We start from the raw sequence: 21,950 nt of genomic DNA, 5'->3' as shown, positions 1-21,950 counted from the left end.
AAGAAGTAAAGTAATAGATAAAGGACTTCCTGAAATTCAATGAAAATGACCACACAACATACTCAAATTTATGGGACACAATGAAAGCAGTGTTAAGAGGAAACTTCAAAGCAGTAAAGGCCTACATAAAGAAGCTGGGAAAATCCCATACTAGTGAGTTAACAGAACACCTGAAAACTCTAGAACAAAAAGAAGCAAATTCACCCAGGAGGACTAGATGGCAGGAAATAATCAAATTGAGAACTGAAATTAACAAAATAAAAACAAAGGAAAAAATACAAAGAATTGATGAGATTGATTTTCTTCAAGAAACCTTTATTTAAACAAACCAAAAGGCAAAGAGAGAATATCAAATTTAACCAAGTCATAAACAAAAAGGAGAACACAATAGAAACAGGAAATCCAGAGAATCATCAGATTACACTTCATATTCCATAGAAACTTGATTATTTCAATGTATTAATATTTAGTCACTTTCATCTCTTCGCTGGTGAATAATCTGTAACATTTGTCTGGTGATGACTAAGCCCACAGTGATTCTGATGATTTACCCAACGTCTTTGTGTATTTATGGCCTGTTCTTCATTTTATCTATGGATGATATTTTTTGAATTTCTATTCCCATTTTATTCATTATTCTTTATGTTACTAGAGTGTTTAATTTGTATATGTATAGATCTATATTCTCTTTACACGTTTCTCCATTCACAGTTCTATGCTCATAAAAACCCCCACTGCCTCAATGCAAGCAAATTGAGGATAAAAAATCCAGATCATTTGTGTTCACAAAGAAATCAGAGATGAAAAAGCAGAGGCAGACAGGTCTGAACTTCACATTTATTGATCAGAATAATTTTCTCACTTTACCACGGCCAACTATTGACAAGAGAATCTTAACGTGCTGATACAAGCCTTCTCTCGGGGAGATGGAGCTAAAGGAGCTATGTCATTTTTTAGTCACCAGGAAGAATTTTAGCCAAATAATCTCCAAAAACCAACCAAACAAACAAACAAAACCTAACTCTCCAGAAATGGCTATTTCAGGGAATATGCTGTTCAGCCCGCCCCGAGTACCCGGTAGCATTTTATCAGCAGCTTCTTCCCTACACCTTCATCTTAAGCCCTACACAGCAGAGAAAAGATGCTAATACAGAAAGAGCATGTGTAGGCTAAAAGGAGCCATACGACTTGTTGGACATGGTTTCAAATCTTGAATTCACTGCCAATTAGTGAAGTTTATTCTGAGAAAGCCAAGCGGCACAAGTTGGGCACTCAAACTATGTCATAACAACAGCCAAAGAAGCACACACTGGCTATAAAATTGCCACAAAGAGTTACATGTTTATATTCAGTATAATATTCTCTCTATGATAAACATATCAATGTGTACAAACACAGTTCTGGTTTGGTTGCTATAATTCTTTAAGTTAACTGCCTAAGTTTCTCCAGTATTAGGAGTCTAAGGAAAAAAATTGACTGTTCCACAATCTGCAGGTTGAATAAAATCTCCATTACAATGCTAGGATAATATGACAATGGGAGATATATTTCACTCATTCCATGAAACAGAGTAAAAATATACATTATTTCCTAAAGCTTCCAGATGACCCTATTTTCATTATAATTAGCAATTAATGGCATGCACACACATAAAACAAAGCTAATCCTTCTTCTAAACATTTAGTTATGTTCCAGAAGCAATTAATAATGTCAAATTTGGGGCAGAGTAAATCACAGCAAGAAATGATTGAGAATGAATGATTAACTACAAAACAGGCCAGCAGACAGAGAACACAAAGCAAACTGGCTTTTCATAAAATCTGAGAAACTATTTGAAAGACACAAATCCTTGCATGCAGTCAAAACGCAAGCAATGAATTGGGAAAAGACCCTATCATGAGGAACTGAAAAGTTCCAAATTGTTCATCTAAGCCTGTGATTTTCTTCCAGAAATGATTCAACCACAAAATTAAAAAAAAAAAAAACAGAAACACTCAATTTATATTAGTGTGAAAATATAGCTCCAGGGGAGAAATGACAATTTAATAAATATCAACCGATCTCTGAGAAAGAAAAATAAATGTTGAAAAACCCTACTGTTCGGGCCATGTGCAGGCCAATTCCATTTCTAAAATTTGAGTGTTGTATAACTGAAGTATATTCCAGTGGATCGAACATCAAGTTATATAAGTATCAACGTCCTGCACCCAGTTCTGCTTTCTCAGCAGAGAACACGACAGGCCTCGGTGGCAGCAACAGACTCTCCACTTAAAGCAACATACATTTTTTTTTTAAAATTTTAATAGAGAACACTTTGAAGGTCACAGATTTTCAATATTGTATTCCAAAATTAAGTGATAGTAAGCAGTCTTTTAGAAATCAAAATATTCGAAATATAAAATAAGTATTTTTGGTATTTTCAGAGTTTTCTAGAGGCTTATTATCAAATTTATGTACCTTTCTTCCCAGATAATGGGAAAAATCCCGTTGTATTGTCAATGGCATTTTATAGAAATTTTAATAGCAACTGTCTGATGGAGACAGCCACTAAGCAGCAGCTCTGTTTGTTGATTTAAATTTAATGTATCTGAAAATCAGAGGAATACAAAAAAAAGCCAATATATCTAAAGTCTACCCATGTGTGAAGAGCCATGAGGATATTTATTCTGGATTAAATGTACCATCTCTTCTACATGGCGTTAGCAAGAATGAACAAGCACAAACATCAGATGATTCATCAGTCGGGGAGAAAAGAGAAGCAGGGAGAGAGGCATAAACCCAGTACCATCTTCTATCACTAATGGAGCTAGAAACCAGCAATGCTCTCCTTCACAGCTTGTTTAAAAGGCAAATACATATAAAAATAAAAGTTTCAGCTTTATATTCCTTAATATGTCTATAAACATGAGAAGACATCAATTAAAGTCTGCATCAGAGTATATTAGACCATGAGGAAACTGGAGACAATAGGATTCTATATTCAAGCTAAGAAGCCTAAGACAACTAAAGCAATCTAGCCAAATTTTCACAGGGTGGTTGCTCCCTGTAAATTACAACTGCACCAGATGATAATAATTACCTTGGCTTAAAACTGTGGCGTCACCTCTGGGCTTCTTTTCTTCTTCAGCTTGTCCCTGGGATGGAGAAAATGTGGTTTAGCTCATTATTCATGTGAACCTGCTTGTATTAGCTGCTTTCCCTTTTGCCATGCTAAACTACCCTGATGACAGCAACTCATGGAGGAAGGGTTTCTTTTGGCTTGTCGGTGTAGAGAAGGCTGGAGAGCAGGATCTTGGAAAAGCTGGTCACATTGCACCCACAGTCAGGAATCAGAGAGGAGTGAGTGATTGTGACTCACCAGCTTTCTCCTTCCTATGCAATCCCATAACCAGGTGTAGGGAATGGGGTTGGGGTCTTCCCTCAACCCAATCAAACAACCCCTCCGAATGCATCCCAAAGGCTTGTCTTCTGAAGGTTGTCACTCTGATTCAACACTGAAAACTGAAGCTTCGCGGGTAGCAAATGTATGAACATCCATGTCACTGAGGGCTTGCCATGGAGCCAGCACCTTCCCATCACCACCTCTCTTCGTGGAATAAATTCATTCCCTCAGCCTCATTTGTTCACTGGATACATACAGAGAATGTGAGCTTCAACAGCCTTGAATATAAAGGTAGAAAGAGGTGCCCCCACCACCTCCACAGCTGCTCTGAAGGGCTGCATAGCTGTGGTTGACTGGAGAAGGGCTGCCTTACCACCACAACGAGCTCAGCTCTCAGTCCTCTTTTCAGCTATCTGGTCAACCTCACTGCATCAATACCCAATGAAAATAATATTATTTAACTGTAACCACACTGACCAACTAAAATGCACAAACAGCTGTTGTAAGAGGAGCAGCAGGTCGCTTCCCATCACCCGGCTCCCAGCCACCTGACTAGCTTATACCCCAAAATAACAACACACAAATTGTTTTCATTTAAACATTGCCTGGCCCATTAGTTCTAGCCTCTTATTGGCTAACTCTCACATCTTGATTCAACCCATCTCTAATAATCTGTATGTCACCACAAGCTCATGGCTTACCAGGAAAGATTTAGCATGTCTGACCTGGCAACTTCGTGGCAGGCAGCTCTCTTTCTCTGCCTCCTTTCTCCCAGCATTCTGTTCTGTCTACTCCGCCTATCTAAGCTGCTGCCCTATCAAAAGGCCAAGGCATCTTTCTTTATTTAACCAATGAAAGCAACACATAGAAAGAAGACCCTCCTACACCATTACCCCTTTTCCTGTTTAAACAAAAAGGAAGGCTTTAACTTTAACATAGTAAAATTACATATAACAAAGCAGTTATCAAGCAAGAATTACAGTTACAATATTTATATCTACTTTATCTTTTATCATAACTAAAGAAAACTATAACTATCTATCCATTCTTCAACTCCATCAAAGACTCCAGAAGGATATAATATTTCCTAAGTAAACAAAAAGTAAGAAACTTCCAAAACTCTAGAAATGACAGAGACATCTCACTGTCCTGACAGTCACCCCAAGTTCTTTTGTACTGTTGGGGCATCCATCTTCAGCCTACAGGCCCATAGTATCCAGCAGACATTTCCATGAAGCAGGAAATTTCAAAGACAGTTCAGTCACTTTCTTTTGTGTCTTGCAGAATGTCTCGCAGACTCTTTCATGAAACTGGAACCCCAAAGGATCATCTCACCTTTAGGAAAGTTCAGCAGTCCTCTCTCTGCGGATTTTTTGTATCTAGTTTATGCAACAGTCCAGGGAAGAGCAGCTTCTTGCCCAAATGGCTATCAAACTCTATAAGGATCCTCTTCTATGCCCATCTTCCTCTTAAAGTAGATTGGTGCCGCCAGGAGCAGATGAGTCTCATTGTCATGAAAAAACCCTAAGTTATTAAGACATTAAATGCCATATTCTGTAGTCTTTTAAAGATATGAAGAATGCCTATCTAATTGCAATATATCTCTACATATCTAGAAAATCTAACTAACATGACTACAAGCTTGACTATTGGTGATTATCCATTAGCAACCTTTATTTCCTAATTATACATTACATTTTTAAAAGGAACTGCACAATACCTTAAACAAGATCAGAAATACATATAACATATAACAAAATTGACCTTAAAATCCATTCCAATGCAAATTATTCATATCTATATCAAGTGGCTGCAAGGACCCCTGAAAAAAGCAACAACACAGATTGAATATAATACACAAAATAAACAGAAGTGAAGAGAGATATGTCCATGTCTTTCCTCACAGTCACAGTGCACACCAGCACGATCACAGCTCCTGGGCTAAAGCAGAGCCTTCAGCAAATGGTGGCACTCTGGTTTTAATTTACGTACTTACTGAAAGAGAGGTGAAAGCCATTTTTAAAGGAGGTATCTAGACATGCACCTTACTTCTGTGGTTTTGTGGCCATGCACTGATGTGGTAGAGTCTTTTGTCTTGTGTTGATTTCATTGGTTAAATAAAGAGACTGCCTTGGCCCTTTAATAGGACAGAAAATTGGGTCGGCGGAGTAGACAGAACAGAATGCTGGGAGAAAGAAGCCGAGGCAGGCAGTCGCCATGATTCTCCGACCCCAGACGGATGTAGGCTAGAATCCTTCCTGGTAAGACACCATCTCATGGTACTACACAGATTATTAGAAATGGGTTAATTGAGATGTGAGAATTAGCCAATAAGAGGCTACAGATAACGGACCAGGCAATGTTTAAAAGAATACAGTTTCCGTGTAATTATTTTGGGGCATAAGCTAGCCATGCGGGAGCCGGGGTGGCCAGAACGCAGCCCACCGCTTCATTCACTACAATGCACAACGTATGCTGCCTATCGGAAGTATGTGAAAAGTTAAAACTGAAGAACAGAACTGCTGCTGCTGAGAAGCTTCCAAAGGAAAGGTGTGGGCTCTTAATTCATTTGTGGAAAGACGGTTATGTATTCCTCTTGATTAGTTCCCAAATAAATTGTCATCAGAGAAGATGAAAATTTAGCAGGTGATTTACACAAAATCTTTCATAATTAGTGACTGATGATGGAAAATGAGTTAGATGATTTCGTAAGTTCAGCCAACAACCATTTCCTCACGTTTCTCAGACATAAGTTTGGGCTGTATCTCATCAGCCTGAAACAGACACTGACTGTCCCAGTTGCTCAGGGCTGACCTGAACGTAGCAATGTGAAGTGATATGTCTAGGTAAACCACCCCATCTGAGGCAAACAGGAAGGGCTGGTCCCCCTAGCTGTGGCATGCATTAAACTAAAGTTCAAAGACTACACACAATTGTGCCACAAACTTTCAACGAAGTCTCATCAAAGGGTCGTGCTTATTTTAATGAGAGTCTATTAGTTCTTTAACCCTTAAATGCTATTAATTTCATTTTTATATTGTGGATTTGGTATTTTTGAGACTGCATTTATGTTATGAAATACTATTTCACAGCATAACATCTTAACTATATAAAGAAATGTGATTAAAGTTTACCAGTAAGTATTTTTATGTCAAGTGTCTCTTGAGGATCCCATGTTGAAGGGTTGGGCAATAGCTTGCGGTCCTACTAGGAGACGGTGGAGTTTTCAGGACAAACCGTTGACATGGCACTAGAAGACTGTCCCTCCGCCCTCTTCTTCTGCTCACTGTACCCTTCCCCATCACCCCTTTCCCTCCCTGCTCTTGCTTTCCCGTCCTCCCCCCCAACCCCCCCCCCCCTGTTCTTGAGGGAAGAAGCTGTGCTCTCCTCACAGGTCACTGTAACATGCTCCCATCCCACAATCAAAGTAGTCAGCCAACCACAGACTGGAGAGCCTGAAACTCCAGCCAAAATCAACATTTCTCCTCTTCCACGTGTTTACCTTGGTCACAGAAAAGGAACACTCACTCACACAGTGGGTGGAGCAAATGTTTAACGAAGACATCACCAGCAGCCAGTTATTTCTGCTGTAATAACTGATCGTTCCTAGATGCTTTAGCCCAGTGTTTTTCTAGATGTGTGACTTGCTAAGGTGTGTTGTCTTTGAGTTAATCTGCTTCAACATCTATGTGGGTAATATTTTACTGTTCTATGTCTATCTCTCCCTAAGTCTCTCTCCCTATGTCTCTGTCTCTTGCTATGTGTCTCTGAGGTCTCTCTCTGTCCCTGTCTTTATCTCTGTCTCTCCCTCCATCCCTCCCTCCCTCTCACTCTTTCTCTCTCTCTGCCTCTCCCCATGTCTATATGTCTGTATGTGTATATACACAGAATATAATCTTACAGTGAAAAGACTCCCTCCTGCGTTCCTCCAGCTGACTAGTGCATGGCATTTCTAAGCAGTAAACACTTTAATTCACTTATACTATATCCTAAAAAGTATGTCCTTGAAAATGTTTTCCTTATGAAAATATAAAGAAACACGGCTGTGTGTGCTTATTTCTTGCTCTTGTCTCCAGAGGTATCCTCTTGCAGTCTTAGTGTTTGCTTTGATGGGGTCTTTCCTACAGGGTAGGTTTATAGAATGGTGCTTGTCTTCCATAGCTGCATTATAATAATTATAATAAACAGGTATGTCAGTGTTTATCTGGCTACTTATTGATAAATATTTAGGTTGTTAGTTAGCCATCTCGTTTTGACCAAATTTACAATGCTGCAGCAAGAGCCCAAGTAAACCTTTCCCTGTACCTCTCCAAGTTCATGTGCAATAACTTCGAAGGGTAGCGCCGATGGAAGGAGCCGTGCATCCTTGGGTTGCGAGGTGCTTCTGAGTCCAGCTCTCCTCGGCTGCTTCACTCCGTGCCCACAAGACTGATAAGCACTTGGTTCTGCATGTCCGTCTCAACAGCTCGTGCTGTAAGTTGGGGTGTATGGCACAGTGACAAAAGAAGACCCCACTGTAGCCTCTGCATCTGTCCCATCATGAAAAGGCTAACGCATCATTGTGTTGCGAGATTTCTGATTATACTGTGTGAAGATACATAATGGTGACTGGTTTATTAAAAAGCTAAAAGGTCAGTAGCTAGGCAGGAGGTTGGGGTGGGACTTCCAGACAGAGACAGCTTTGGGAACAGGAAAGGGGGAGTCTCCAGCTGGACACAGAGGAAACAGGACATGCAGGAGGAGAGGGGAAAGCACAAGTCATGTGACAGAACACCGATTCATAGAAATGGGTTAACTTCATTTATAAGAAACAAGTTTATAGAAACAAGACTAAGCTAAGGCAGAGCTTTCGGAATTAATAAGAAGTCTCCACGTCAGTATTTGGGAACTGACAGGACACGACTGATTTAAAGATCATTTGTATTTCCTTTATGGTAAAATACCTTTCTATACATGATCATGTTTTCCTGAAATGACTATCTATTTTTAATCCTAATAAAGTAGGAAAATTAGTTGTTTATCTCTGTTACAGTGTGCATACATAATGTGTGTGTACACTGTGTGTGAGTGTTTTGTTGTGTGTTATATATACATTTTATTTTTCCAATGTTTTCATTTCTATTTTCATTTTGATCATGATATACTTTTAAGGTTTATCCAAAGAAATACAATGATCAAGCCTTTGGCTTATGGTGTTTAGATTTTAGAAAAAGCTAGGAAAGCTTCTTCATTTTGAGATGACAAGGAACTTCCCCTTTGCATGCCTATGGCTCATTCCTTACACTGAACGCTTCGGTGTCTGACTTGAGCTAGAGAAGACAGTGAAGGGAAGACATTAGTTTTAGGAAGCTATGCAGGTGTCCCGACTTAACAGTCTCCTTCCCCCACCAGCCTCGGAGACCTGTGGGTACCAGCCTATTTCTGGCTTCCTCGTCTGTTTAGTCAGTCTGTCTGTTGATTCGTGTGCCAGGACCACACTGTTTTCATTGCTGCAGCCTTATGGTTTCACATGCTTTCTAGGTTACCTAACGCTTCCCTGACAATAAGAGAGTTCTGCTTGTGTACAAATTTTAGACTCAAGATAGACAAAAGCTCAACTTCCAGTGTCCCCCTTCCTATCTGCATGATTCCAGGCAGGTGATAGATTGAACCTCTGTGGATCTCAGTTTCCTGTGTGTCTTCTAGAAAGTCATGTCTTCTTGTGAGGCTTTCTGAGGATTACAGTACTGTGGGTAAAATCCTTAGCCCAGCACATGACCCATGGCAGACTTTCAACTAACTGAAGCAATCAGTCATTTTGCCAGATTTCGACCTGCTAATAATGTATCCAGGGACTTTAAAATTAAATTAGTGAGCCTGTTTGTGTTTATTGACTAAAGAAACACGTCTCAAATGAGCATAATCCCTCCTGAAAGAAGCGTTAGGAGAGAGTAAACAAGAATCTCACAGTTGACGTTTAAAAGAACCTGCTGAGCAATTACTTGGAGCTAGCCACTGTGGTTAGCTAAAGGCAAATAGGCCATAGTGTTTAGGCTGTGTCAGGGGTTCACCCTGTTGAATGACAAGCGGTAGAACGGTGAGATGGGCTTCCTTGGCTCTTCCATCTCCTGGTAACATGCCCATGGCGGTGGTGCCTTGCACATTTGTGTGCTGGCTACTTCCTTCTGGAGTTCTCCTTTGTGCTCTCTGTAAACGCCGCTCTAAACACAGCCTCCTGGTCATCACTGCAGTTCCTTCCCCCATGGTTCCCCTCACCTCACCAATTCCTTACCTGACAGAACACTCCCGGTCACGGAAACAACTGCCAACAAGTCTGTACCTCCCTTTGAGCTTCCACGCACAGCTCCTAAATCCGACAGCAGAGATGCCTAGCAATCTCCAGATGCCACCTGATCACCAAGGGATTTCATTGGTTGGCACTCTAAAGACCTTTGTTTCCTCAGTTCAAATTTCGTGACATATAGCATAGCTTCCTGCCCTGATATCTCAGCGGTACAAGATGACCCCAAGGAGTCCCTGCTGGGTGGACATATGACCAAGGCAAAAGTAGCTCTTCTGGCTGTGTGACATTCTGTGATTCAGCATCTGGACTAAGAGAGTCTACTGCCAGCTTCTAGGATGTGGATCACATCTGGAGAGAGGCTGCCACCGAACCAGGTAGGCTCAAGACGCTGAGTGAGTCCTGCCTGACAGCCCTGGAGAAGGTCAGTCCTCCAGCCTCAAGGAACCAAGCCTGCCACCAACCATAGGCACCTAGGGATGACACTAAGCTTCAAGGAGGAATTTGGCCAAGCCATCACGGATGTCACCATGAGATGGAACAGTGAAGACACTCAGCCCATGGCCTGACCACCCAGAAACTATGCAATGATAATAAAACAGTGTTTGAGCTTCTGTATTTGAGGCGTTTTGATACACTGTCATAAAAGGCATATTCGGCATCAACCCAGGAAGCATCCGAGCTTCCCTCTTCCTTCCCTCTAGTCATTTGGGCAGGGGAACCTTCTGATGCTCAGAGGTAGCATCTTGTACAAACATCTGCTGTTGATCCTACAGCACTGCGCCATCTTCAGCTGGGTTTTTCTTTCCCCAAGTCTGGAGAGCCAGCACAAGGACAACAGTGTCTGAACCCTTTTCCATTCCCTGGCATCTGGTCCGATTTCATAGCCTGGTGCTGAGTCCCGTTCAACAAGTACTTGCTGGAGAAAGGTATGAAGGCAAGGCTTAAGAGCAGTTCTCCTCTGCCTGGCAGATGCCACATCCAAAGTCACAATGGATATCATTGTGCAATGAATAGAGCAGCAACTTAATAAAAGGTTCAGTAAGCCAAGGCCCCTCCCACTTTAACATACATGCCGATCACCCAGGAATCTTGCCACATGCATATCTTGGCATGGGAGGGGTTGGAAGTGAGATTCCTATGCGGCTCCATGCATGTGACAGCTTCTGCCAAAAGCATATGGATGACCTCTGAGCTATGGGAACTCCACCTCTCACCAGGGCAAGGAGCGGGAGCAGGACCATGGCAATCCAATCCTATTGACCTCTATTATTCTCCATCTGAGATGAACACCCAAATTAGGCCTAATTTTCTGCGGGAGCTCTTTCTAGCAGTTTGAGCCCTCTCCACTCAGTCAATATGCAAGATATTTTGCATAACTCAAAGAGACATCACTCTCCTCTACAGGAAAACTGCAATGGGGAGAGAGAGAGACACGGGATTCAAGAGCTGATTATGCTCAGATGACAGCTGCTGGAGCTCTTTGACAATCACGGTAGCATTCAGAAGTGAAATGAAATCTATAATATGCTATCTGTCCCTCGGCGAGTGGGTTAGGCTACTTGGCTCACACGTTTATGTGCTACTGAAATCCTGCTTAGAAGGAAAAGGAATCGAAAAATAATATTACCTCTCACTCTGGACATACGTTACCCGAGCTCCCCGTGTCTGTATGTTCTTTAGATAAAGCATGTATAAATGATAGCTCTTTTAGTATCAGAGTAATTTACATATCCATTATAATGTATTCACTCTATTGATTTAAACTACTTAATACTATATGACAGAGACCAAAAAATGCTCAGTTGGGGGCCAGGTAACATAAGGTCAAATCCCAACCTAGAAATAAATAGTTATGTATGCTTAAATAAGTGATTTCTATTCTCCAGACCTAAATTTTCTAAAACTGGCTTTTCTATTTTTTTCTAAAGTGATCAGACTAAAGGTTCCTCCATGGCTCCTGGAGCTTTAATACTCTTCATTTCTGCCTGGACTAATTAATTATTTTATAAAAAATAATCAACTGCACTGCTATGAATGGATTCAGAACATATTTTAAAGGGTAAAATATAGACTGTATCTTCTCCCATTTGGAAGACCTACAGGCATCGGCATAAGCTGAAGAAAATCGAACCACTACTGTGGTCTCCCAGGTTTCAAACTTCGGTTCTAAAAGCGCAAAATTGAACTGTATCATTAGGGAAACAAGAATAATGTCCGGGGATGAGTAAGAGTTGACAGCTGAAGAAATAGAAAATAAACTTCGCTATTGTACATTCCCACTAACAATTTAAATCCATCATTTGAAAAGGGAAGGCTGTGTGGTAGCGAAACAGCCAGTAAGACTAGACATGCTGGCCCCTGCTCATAGCCGTGGACACACCCTGCGCTTTGAGATAGCATTTCAGTGTAGGGATAAGTCCCGCCCCTTGGGGGCGTGTTCGCCTCGGGCTAATGTCTGCCTATAAATTTGGCTAGCGTGCTCCCAGCTGTCTCTTCTGCTTTCCTGGTCTCCGCGGGAACGGTGGTTCTGTAAGTCTATTTCTACATTAAAACTATATATATTTTTACAATCTGTCTGCATTCGTTTACGCCGCTACATTTCAGTGGTGATTTCTAATTACACAGTGTCTTTGCGTCTGTCTAGGGGTTCCAGTCAAACGCTCTGAGCAGCTCGGATGCCTGCAGTGCCTTATTGCCCCTCTGTCTCTGGACGTAGGCCCCTGGAACGCTGGAGGGCTTTTGAGAGCCTTGGGGTCCCTGCTCCAGGAGCTGACACTCGCCTGAGGGTGACACATACCGGCTCTGTGAACTGTAGAAAATGTGGATTTCTGATGAATAATTTCAGGAACAAACCGCTACTTGAATGCTATGTGAGCTTCAAACACACTTTTCAAATCCGTGAGTGCTCCAATCCCATGTGGGATAGGAACCGCAGAAAAATGAAATTAGCCATTGAGAGAAAGATAGGAATATATGGGAACCTTCTCCACTGCTCTACGGAAACTTAGATGTAATCAAAAAAAAAAGAAAAGCACTTGTGTTTTGTTTGAATACTAGGTAGTGTGGCTACTGTCTCCAGAGGAAATCACTATCGTACTTTCCAAGACTTACCAAAAGCCAAGTCAGACATCCCCAGTGGTTTATGAATACCTTCTTTCTGGAGCCCACTTGGAAATTAATTCAACTGATTATTGGAAAACAACATCAGTCTCATGTGAGGCCATGAAATGGTAAAGAATTAAGAACACCTGGGGGAAAAACAGTAAACCAATAACGCTGAACCCAGGATTTTCTCCATATCTATTTAAGGATGTTATTAGTGAGATGTCATTTCACCCTGCAGAATATTGAGGTCAACCATGGCCCCTTGGCATCCTTATACTAAGGCCAGTGGCCTCTGCATCAAGTACAACCTCTTCAGCTATGTCATGAAGAGTAACTGGGAGGGACCACGCAGACCTGCCCAAGGTATCTTACGGTCTCATTATTCACTAACCCTTCAAAGTTTAAAATTCAATATGTAAAGAGGTTTCCTACTTTGGGGAGGGGTCTTAAAGAAGAAGAATGGCAAACAACATTTACTCAGAATTATATATTTTATATATACAATTAGACACCGGATAGCCTACTCTTATATAGGTAAGTAAGATATCCATTTAAAATTATGAAGCTCATATCTGAGGGAGGAATTTAAAATTATATAGACTACATCTTGCTTTGCAGTTGGAGTCCAAAACACCCATATACACATCAAGCACTTGGATGAAATCACTTTGAAAAAAATGTATAATTTTTCCAAGTCACCATGTGCCCATTCTAGGCTAGACAATTCTCAAGGTGTGAGGTGGAGAAAGCTAACAAAGGGGACTTAAATGTCAGTGATCTTCGTGCCAGATATTGGCAAGAAGCAGGGTGTAACAAGGAATCTCTGTGGGGCAGAAAACCTCTACTCTTTTGCTTCCTTCAGACCGCTGGGACTGAAGCAGAAACACAAGGTCACTTACACAGGAGAACCACACAGGCAAAGATGGAGAACGTATTATAAAGACCAGGGGAAATATCCACCATGGCAGAGACCATTGCGGAAAGGGTAAAACAATGGGACCCTTCTGGAAGATGGTGCAGAAAGGCAGTAATTCCCCTTAATAGAAAAATTCTTCCAATATGATTTTGCCTGTGGATTGGCTGCAAAAGTATCCTAATATCTATAAGACACGTAAGAAGAACACTGATCATAACATGTATAACAACAAGAATAAAAGTAAAGTCAATGTTTACAGTAAGACACTAGGAAAATAAATCCTGTGAACTTCTGGGAGAGGGCCAGAACACAGAAAAGGCAGAAAAAACAAAACAAAACAAAAACGGCAGAAAGAACTCTAGAAGCCCAGGAAGGAAAAGAGCAAATCCTCAAAACATTAGACACAGCTTCAGCCTTGCTGGCCCCGGGCGAGGGATATGGTCAGAGGAGAGGCGGTGCTTCCAAAAGTTAAGGCAGGCTAGAAATGGGCAGTCCTGTCCTCAGGTCAGCAGGGCCCCAGTCACGGCCACACTCAGCTGTGTTGGAGAAACAGTGGTTCATACAGCAGACAGGCTGTGGTGAGCAGCAATGGCGTTTGTCATCCTACGACTCAAGGCAATAGCTGGCCAGTATTCTGAGACAGAACCTACAATTAGCCTGGGAACCTGCCCGAGAAGTGGGGCCCGAATAAGGGAAAAATCACAGGCCAGTGAGCCTCCATTTGCTCCGTTCAGCTCCTAAATGAAGAAAGGCCCAGGGAGGTGATTATTGAGAGCAGGGGGACAGGGAATTGCTCATGGACCCAAGGTTATATACACAGGAGGCTCAGCTCAGGCTAGAATACACACGAGAAAAAATAGTGCTGCCTCTGGGCTTGGTGAGAGCTCATCAGACAAGAACAGCCCTGGAGTGTGGTCGCTGTGAGCAGGACACCAGGTTCTGGAGGGAACTGTAGCCCGGAGCGCTTAAGAACTCTGAAATCACAAGGGTATAGGTGATGCCTGCAGCTGTGTTCCACACGGGGTGATTAGCATTCAAGAGTTCTTGAAAGCATGAAGACAGGCCCTCTACCTGGGCTAATCTCCGTGTTCTGATTACTTCTCACTTACACACGGAGCCATCCTCCAGCTAAAACATTCGTCCCTGGGCTAGGGGAAGAGTTTGAGAAACCTCGGAACAAAACTGAAGAAACCACCACAACCTGCAAAGCTAAATGCAGCCAGCAGAGGCCCACGGACTATACACAAGGAAGGAACTATTCCAGTGCAAAGACTGGACTAAAGGCATGAGCCAGCTATCATGTGGTTGACAGAGTCAACCACAGCATAGACAACCAGAAGGGTAGCAGCTACGTAGTCAATGGACCTCCACGTGTACAACTGTTGTCTCCAACTTTCAAAGGACTAGAAAGGAGCTGCCACACCCATCTCGTCTCGTTTAAACTTTGGGATCTTTTGATACTCATTCATTATATTGTTAACATTATTTTTAATTACTGTATTCATAAAATGTTTGTGTTTTTACTTCATTCCCTTGTATAGTTATTTAACTCTGTGTAAACAGTATTTCCATTTTCAGCAATACGTTTTTCATTTATTCCTGTGTTTCTTCCCTCCCTGCCCTCCCTATTTTAGCTATATATATTTGAAGACAGGGTTTTTCTGTAGCTTTGGAGCCTATCCTGGAACTAGCTCTTATAGAGCAGGCTGGGCTTGAACTCACAGAGATCCGCCTACCTCTGCCTCCTGAGTGCTGGGATTAAAGGTGTGTGCCACCACCACTCAGCTTTCTTTCTTTTTTATTTTTATTTTTTTACTATATTTTATGGATAAAAACAAAAACAAAAAAAGTTCTCATGGTTTTGTTTTGTTGTTCTCTTCTGTCCTGGTTAGTGTTTCTATTATTATGATAAACACCATGACCAAAAGCAACTTGTGGGCAAAGGATTTATTTCCTCTTACACTTCAGGAAGTCAGGGAATTAACTGAAGTAAAGGCCTTGGAGGAATGCTCCATGTGGCTTGTTGCCTGCTTTCTTATACAACTCAAGACCACGTGCCCAGGTGTAACACCACCCACACCAGGATGGGATGGATCAATCATCAATCAAAAACATGTCCCACAGGCTTGCTCATAAGTCAGTCTCTGATGGGGGAATTTTTTTCAATTGAATTTCCCTCTTCTCAGAAGACTCTAGCTGGTCTAGTGTTAAGCTGGCAAAAACCTAACCAACATACCCTTTGTTTGTTTTTCAAGGTTTGAAAATTTTTATTATTGGTAACTATGTGGGGGAATCTTTTTCTGTACTTTTCTAAATTTTTCAGTTTGCTGATGCTGTTGCTAATACGGTACTGTGCTTTGTCTTAGCTGATCTCTGCTTCAGACTGAGCCGTCAAAAAGTAGCCCACTTAATAAAACAACCCCCTTCCATGAAGGTGGAAAAGCTTCTAAGAAAAAAAGTGAATGCATTTCAAGAAGAAGCCAAACCACCAAAATTAAACCAAGAAGGAGTCAACAATCTAAACAGTTATATAACAAATGAGGAGATCAAATAGTAACAAAAGATTTCCAGAAAAAACAGTTCTTCTTAAACTATTCGATTTGAAAAAACAGAGGCAGAAGGCCCCTCCCAAACTCCTTCTACAAAGGCAGTGTCAGATGGCTCAGCAGTTAAGAGCATTGCCTGCTCTTCCAAAGGTCCTGAGTTCAATTCCCAGCAACCACATGTTGGCTCACAGACAACCATCTGTAATGAGGTCTGGTGGCTCTTCTGGCCTGTAGGCATATACACAGACAGAACATGGTATACATAATAAATAAATAAATATTTTAAAAAAAGAAAGAAAGCCATGCAAAGCCACAACAAAAAGAAAACTGCAGACCAATGTCCCTGAAGAACATAGACTCAAAAATGATCAATAAAATCCTAGGAAACATAATACAGACACACAACAAAAAGATTGCACACTATGACCAAGTTGGTTTTACCCCTGAAATGCAAGAATGGCTCAACATACTCAAGGTAATAAATCTAATAAATGAGTTTAAAGACAAAAATAATAACATAATCATCTCAATAGATGTAAAGAACACCTTTGACAAAATCAAATGTACCTTTATGAAAAAAATGTCCTAGAGAATGTAGGACTATTGGGGAACATACTTAACACAATAAAAACCATATATGAGGAACCCACAGTCAAGATTACCTTAAACAGAGAAAATCCTGAAGCAATACCACTGAAGTCAGAATGTGACTGGCATGTCCACTTTCATTAGAAATACTAGCTAGGGCAATAAGGCAAGAGAAGGAAATTAAAGGGATACAAATATGGAAATTGGAAGTCAATTTGCAGATAACAGGACAGTATAATTTAAAGATCCCAAAAATTCTGCCAGAAAAATCCCCATCCCATTCATCACAGAAATAGACAAAAAAATCATAAAGTGTTTATGGAACCAAAGACCCCCCAAATAGCCAAACAATCCCTAGCAAAAGGAATGGCAGAGGATACAATCCCACATCTTAAGATACATTACAGAGTGATAGTAACAAAAACGGTATGGCACTGGCACAAAAACAGACATGGAGACCAATGAACAAAGTAACTTCAGCCACTGAGAATCTGACAGAAAAGTCAAAAACAGGTTGGAGGAAAATAAGTATCTCCAACAAATAGTGCTGGGAAACTGGGTGTTTTCTGAACAATGAAATTAGACCTGTATCTATCATCCTGTATAAAAAACAACCCCAGTTCCAGGCAGTGGTGATGCACACATTTAATTCCAGCACTTGGAAGCCAGGTGGATCTTTGTGAACTGGAGACCAGCCTGATCTACAGAGTGAGTTCCAGGACAGTCAGGAAAAAACAGAAACAGAAAAACCCTATCTCGAAAAAACTAACCCTCCTCCCCAACACACACACACACACACACACACACACACACACACACAAACCACAATGCATAAAAGACCTAAACATGTAACCTAAAAGTACCAGAAGAAAACACAGGCAAGGCACCATATGATACAGGGTTGGTAAGCAAACAGGACACTGTGATACAGGGTTGGTAAGCAAACAGGACACTGTGATACAGGGATGGGAAGCAGACAGGACACTGTGGGATACAGGGTGGGAAAGAACTTTCTGACTAGGACTCCATTTGTTTAAGAATTAAGACCAGAAATTGACAAATGGGACATCATAAAACTAAAACCCTTCTGCATAGCTAAAGAAACTATCACTCGGGTGTCGAGGAAGCCTGCAAAACAGGAGAGAATCTTTGCCAGTTATACACCTGACTAAGGAGCAATAACAAGAACATATAAGCAACTCAAAACAACAGAGAACCAAAACCACAAAAATGGACATAGACCTGAAGAGAGAGTTATCAAAATAAATAAATATAATTGCTAAGAAATAGCTCAAAGAATGTTCATCCTTCCTAGTAATGAGGAAAATGCAAATCATAACTACTTTGAGGTTTCATTTTTACCCCAGTCAGAATGGCAAAGATTAATAAAACAGCCAACAAGTGTGAGGAGAGAATATGGGGAAAAGGGAACCCCCCAATCACCGTTGGTGGGATTGCAGATGGGTGCAGCCATTATAAAAATCAGTGAGGGAAAGGTCTCCAAAAGCTAAAAGCAAATCTGCCATGTGCCCCAGCTACAGGCCCAAAGGACATGACATGTTACTCCACAGACAGTGCTCAACTACGTGCATTGCTGTTCTGTTCACAATAGCTAAGAAACAGAAGCAACCTAAATGCCCTTCAACACCAATGAAGGGATAGTGGAAAATATGCTAAGTGCCCACTATGGAATACTATTCAGTTATATAAATCAATCAATCATGAGCTTTGTAGGTAAACAGAACTAGGAAGGACCCTATTGAGTGAGGTAACCTAGACTCAGAAAAACAAATGTCACATGTTCTCGTCTGGGACTCCTAACTGCAAATCTTCAGATGGGAGGACATATCCTGGAGTCCGGAAACCGGAAAAGGAAAAAAACAGGACCATTGCCGGGGTACGGGTATTGAGAAGGGACAGAGAGGGGAATACCGGCGTACAAATGATCTGATCACAGAAATGGGGAAGGGGGCCCTTTCAGGCACTGTCAGACAGATGCAGGATAAAGAGGGAGGAGGGCAAAGGGGAAGAGCAGAGCGCAGGTGGTCTGATGAGAGAACGGGGGAGCGGCATTCTTTAGGGAGGGAAAGCAGGGCAATACAGCAGGAGAGAGGGAACAAGAGTGTCGTAAAAAGCCATAAGGAGCCGGGCGGTGGTGGCGCATGCCTTTAATCCCAGCACTCGGGAGGCAGAGGCAGGTGGATCTCTGTGAGTTCGAGACCAGCCTGGTCTACAAGAGCTAGTTCCAGGACAGGCTCCAAAACCACAGAGAAACCCTGTCTCGAAAAACCACAAAAAAAAAGCCATAAGGAGCCACTATTGACTATTTCCCTTAAAATCATTTTATAGTATATATAATTCTGAGTATAAATACACATGAGCAATTTTAATAAGCTCTCTCAACTAGACTAACATTTTCTCCAAGAGAAAAAGATAACCTAACAATAAAACAAACAAACAAAAAGATAAGAAGACCTCTTTTGAGTTGTTCACTGAGGCTGTCCAAGAGACTTCCCAACATATTATTATATTATTTATTATTATATATTATATATAATATATTATACTATCATTTGTTTATTATTATATTATTATTCTTTGTTGCCCTTTGTGACTACCTGCTGGTGGCCGTGGCCGAGGAGCAGCAGGTGGCAACTGAAGTTCGGATGAGAGCCCACCATGAGGAAACTCTCTGATGGGTGACTCTGGTACAGGCAAGGCCCGAGACCACAAATCCCAGGGTGTCTTCTGCTTCTGTTGTGCCTTTGCATGCCTGCTGCTGCCATCTTTCTCTGGTATCTGGCATGGAGTGAATGGGCATAGGGAGATCCCCACTGCCTGTAATAGAGTGGGTTTATCTCATGGATACATCCCGTTCTACTGGGCATCTTTACTTGTGGATTATTATGAAGATGATTTCTTCCTAAGCTGTACCGTCCAACTAACAATAATAATGTTAGTTTAAATAGTTTTGATGATAATAAATAAAACAAGGAGGTGTCACACAGCTTGAACACACGAGCTTCTGCTGAGGAGCTGTATAGACTGTGGCTTGGGTTAATGATTAAGAAAAACAATTCCCAGTAGACCAGCTACCTTAAGTTCTTCTCATCTTAACGCTGGGAGAGGTGTTCACAGATTTGGAGTGCGTCACAGCTGAAACGATGCTTTGAAAATAACTAAGTTAGATTAAGATGATTTTGTCAAGTAGCTTTGAGGTGAAAAACACAAAAAGATAATTTAAAGTTTTAGAAAAGCAAATAGTTGAACGAGGGACTCTTTAAGGTCAGGAAACAAGAACAAAGCAGCCCAATTATTACTAGCTGACACACTTTTCTTGCTAGGATTGGTTGGTGACCAAAGGTGATAATTAATTTTTTTGTACCCATTTTTGCCCTCAATCTTTGGATATAAAAACTATTGATGAGTGGTTATACACCCTAAAGGTGTAAAGTAGAGCTGGCTGATTCTTTTCCATATTTTGTTATTCTTCTCATTCATTTCTTAAGGGAGTTTTTCACATCCTGTTTAAGGGACTCTATCACTTTCATAATATCTATTTTTTCTACTTCTTCTGGATTAGGGTGTTCAAGTCTTCCTGTTGTATGTCGGCTGGGTTTTGGTGTTATCCTGTTAGTTTTCAGATTGTTGGAGGAATTCTTGCCTTGGCACCTGCCCATCTCTTCCTTCAAATGCTCTCCAATGGATCTTCTGGTACAGGATCAGGGCCACTTGCTCGCCAGGAACCTTGCAGACAAAAGGACTACCTTGCTGCTTGCAGGCTCAGTGAAACAAAGGAACTCCTGCCCAGTTGCACTCACCACCCCGTCCCAGAGCCTCAGCCCCAAAACAGGCTGAGTTGGGGGATCTTATGACCCTGCATTATATGTACCATGAAAATATCTAACAATAATACAAAATAATTGTGCTAATAGAAGAATATGTAGTATCAATAAAAAATGAATTAAATTTCCCTGCTAGAAGTTTAGCAAATACCAACAAACCACCACTAATAAAGTCTAATTTTGACTAAGTAAGGGTTAATATAAATGCTTTTCTAACTGTTCCAAAATGAAAATGGAAAGAAACACCACCACACTCATCCCATCAAGCTGGCATTACCTACATGCCAACAGTGGGTAAGAACACAACAAAAAGAAAACTACAGCACAATCTCTTAATGAATATAGTAGAACAGAATTGCTAAGAATTCTTACAAACAGAATTCCAGAACAAATTAAAACCACACACTCCAACCGAGTTCATTTCATTCTAGGGATGCAAATTTGGTTTAGTATATAGAAATCAGTAAGTATAATGTAAGCACCACATAGAATTCAGGACAGAAATAACGTGGTTATCTCAAGCAATGCAGAAAAGTCCCTGGACAAAGTTCATCATCCCTTCACAATAAAAGCTCTGAAGAATCTAGATGGGATAGGGTTGTGGCTCCGTGGCAGTTTGCTTGAGTAGAGGATGTGAGGCAAAGGCACAACTCCTAGTACCAACTTAAAAAAAAAAAGGAATAGAAGGAACACACCTCAACATAATAAAGGCCATATATGGAAAAATCTACGGCCACTGGGGTCATCTCTCTAAAATCTCAGGGTGCTTGATTGTCCAGTTTTATTCAATACAGAGCTCAAAGTCTCAGAACAATAAGAAAAAAAGATTAAAAGAAGGGAAAGAAGTCAAATCATCCTTTTTGCAGATGGCATGATGCTATACTTAAATAACTGTAAAGAATCCACCAAGAAACTTTTAGAAATGAAACCACCTTGAGTAAAGGAGGAGAATAAAAAATCAACACACCAAAGTCAGTAGCTTTTCAATGTAAGTGACAAACTGGCCAAGAAAGGAATCCAAGGGTGGGGATTCCTTTCATGGAGGCTTCAAAATTAATAAAACATGTAGCAACAAGCCTGACAAAGAAGATAAAAGACCTCTGCAGTAAAAACTTTTAGACACTGAAGAATGAAACAGAAGATACCAGGTGACAGGAAGATCCCTTTGATCATGGATTGACAGGATTAATATTGAGAAAATGACTTTATTATGCAATCCCCACCAAAATCTTAATGACATCCTTTGCAGAACAAGAAAAAGAAATCCTACACTTCATATTAGAAG

At 41.0% G+C, this 21,950-nt stretch overlaps 1 long non-coding RNA gene across 1 annotated transcript in view; it reads right to left on the bottom strand.

Moving 5' to 3' along the window:
- Window positions 1-3,091: 3,091 nt before the first annotated feature.
- Window positions 3,092-21,950, bottom strand: part of LOC142839727 (uncharacterized) — a 97,194-nt gene continuing 78,335 nt past the window's right edge. Inside the window, exon 3 of the long non-coding RNA XR_012908823.1 lies at window positions 3,092-3,134. This is a non-coding gene — a long non-coding RNA (uncharacterized LOC142839727). The remainder of the gene's footprint in view (window positions 3,135-21,950) is intronic.

Source organism: Microtus pennsylvanicus, chromosome 22 (genome assembly GCF_037038515.1).
Source record: "Microtus pennsylvanicus isolate mMicPen1 chromosome 22, mMicPen1.hap1, whole genome shotgun sequence".
NCBI classification, from domain to species: Eukaryota; Metazoa; Chordata; class Mammalia; order Rodentia; family Cricetidae; genus Microtus; species Microtus pennsylvanicus.
This window is presented reverse-complemented; position numbering and strand designations above follow the sequence as displayed.